A 2,510-nucleotide genomic window follows, 5' to 3' on the forward strand; every position below is an offset into this window, starting at 1 on the left:
TAGGACCTATTGAAATGTTCGGCCTGAAATGATGATGGCCATGTTCAAAATCATTACAAATCGTAGTAAGTTTAAATTTTAACCGTTTTTATCATTTTGATAATTTACACTAGGCGTAGTATAACAAATATACTTTTCTAAATTAAAACCTAAACTTAATCAGATTTATACTGGATAAGTTTTCTCATTGTATTCAAAAACAAATCGGCCATATCAGTTGTGTTATTTGCGCGTTAATCTACAAAAAACGGAATGTTCCTGCCAGCTTCAAACCCATTAACGGATTGACGGTAAGTTGGTTTCTCATTTCCGGTTGAACAAATTTTAAGAACATTGAACTTGGTTTCAGAAACTACAATGGAATCTCTGCATCGAAATCGTATTTGTGCATGATCCGGCCTGTTCCGGCAATTTAATCCCGCAAACCAGGATGTGGAAAGTGTGCAACCGGTGGATCGTGATGAAGTGTGATAATCTGGACAGCATAGTGGAAGATTTTTGGAATCGTGTGAGTACTATTTCCACCGACTGTTGGTACTGTTTGCCCGTCAAGTGCCAGAATCTTATTCTGGATGGAAGTACAAGTCCATTACTCGGAGCACGATTGGATGATAGTGATGAACCAGTAAGATCGATTTGAATTTGTGTTGTTGGCCATCTCCAAGCATCTGTGTTGTTTTAAATACGAATGAATAAATTATTGGTCGTAATCTTTAATTTTGTTTTATTTTGGTTAGGTTATTACAAAAATAAAAACAAGAACAATTTCTACGCAAAATAACATTAATTCAGAGTTAAACTTGCCTAGGTATATCAATCTTATACTGGATTACGTGTAAGTCAAAGTTATACTGAGCTAGTATGATCTGCATTTAAACTTAGCTTGGGGTCAACCAGGCGAATAGTGAAATAGTGTGGGATGTATACTATTTAGTATAGATTTTTTTCTGAGTGTATAGCATATGATTTCCTCTTGCGAATAATCTTATGATCCGCCAAAGCATCCACCAATTCGGTACGTATGTTCCGACGAAATGAGAAATGATGATGGCCATGTTCCCAAACCAAACCAGCTGCAGCAATGTTTTCTGCTGAGCCTTTGAGTGAGTAAGGGAAAACGTGCTTATTCGTTCGCTCATATGTGCTTACTTGTCAACAGAGGCATAAACCCTGTAAAAGAGAGACAGCATGAGCTGTCAAACACAAAGCATATCTCCCATACTCTTTGCTCTTAGCATTTGAAGAGCAGGTGAAAGGCATTCTGAATGCTTCCGAGCAAAACACCTCAAGCAGTTGAAATTCTAATTAATGGCCAAAAGCTTTTGAGTAGCACAGCTTATGCTAATTCAAAGCAGCTATGCATTCGAACTGCTTTAGTAGGGCAGGAAGCAGTTGAAATGCTTATTTCGGTCTACTGTACGGCTTATTCAAATGCTTAGTGGTTACCTGGGACACTTTACCAAATATTTTCAGAGTAATGTACATAATTATTGTAATATAGTTAAAATCAGAACAAACTCACACAATTGATCGATTCAAGCTCCTTTTCCATATATCTATTTTATTGATATTTATCGGTGAACGAGTAAAACAATATCGTTTTTTGCGTGACGTTTCGGCCTAATCACTTTTCAGCCATCTTCAGACGCCTACAAGTTTATTACAAAAAAATTAACATTAAGCAAGATTTATACCTTTTCATTTTTTCACCCCACAACTCACAATTTGATCACCGCAGCTGATGCTACCTCCTATCCAGCTGGGAGATCACGTACCACTGTCTAGTAGGGTACTATGCGGTTGTGGTGCGCGTCCTCTCTCGTTTCCTCTTCGTCGTCTATCGTTGTTCGTCACTTGTCGTAGCTTAAACACTAACGCATTGTAGTTCGTGTTGAACAATCCACATTCACGCTGGAGGTTCACTGTATTAGTTTCCCCTGCCAGCTTGATGTGGAATGTCTCCGCGACGACTCTGCTCTCCTGGTCGGCGATGCGTTCAATTATTTTCGTCTCGTCAAAATTGAACACATGGCCGTCACATAGTGTGTGGTGCGTCAATCCAGTCCTGTTGTCTTTCCGTTTCACGTCATTTTTGTGTTCATTGATTCTCGTGTCCAGTTTTCTTCCCGTCTGTCCGATGTACACCTTTCCATCCCCTGTTCCACACGGTACCGAGTACACCACATTTTTATGTTGTCCTGGTGGGATCGGGTCCTTCAGTTTAGCAAAAATCTCATTTTTCAATTTAGATTTTGCTTTCACCGCCAGTGTTATGCCGTGTTCTTTGAGGATTTTCTGCAACTTCTCACTCAGACATGGTACATACGGCGTGGGGATGTACTTCGTTTCATCCACCTCCTTATCGTTCTGCAGTACGTTGTAGTGCTTGTGCACCCTCTGTTTCAGGACATTCTGAATGAACCAATTGGGGTAATTGTTACATTTCAGCATTTCCTTCACTGTACTGATGGCCGAGGGGCGGTGCTGCGCATCGGTTAACTTGATAGCCC

At 40.0% G+C, this 2,510-nt stretch overlaps 1 long non-coding RNA gene across 1 annotated transcript; it reads left to right on the plus strand.

Moving 5' to 3' along the window:
* Positions 1–234: 234 nt before the first annotated feature.
* On the plus strand, positions 235–717 carry LOC134289686 (uncharacterized). The gene is made up of 2 exons (XR_009998618.1): positions 235–290; positions 350–717. It is a non-coding gene; the product is annotated as an uncharacterized LOC134289686 (long non-coding RNA).
* Positions 718–2,510: the final 1,793 nt, after the last annotated feature.

This window comes from Aedes albopictus, chromosome 3, assembly GCF_035046485.1.
Source record: "Aedes albopictus strain Foshan chromosome 3, AalbF5, whole genome shotgun sequence".
Lineage (NCBI taxonomy): Eukaryota > Metazoa > Arthropoda > Insecta > Diptera > Culicidae > Aedes > Aedes albopictus.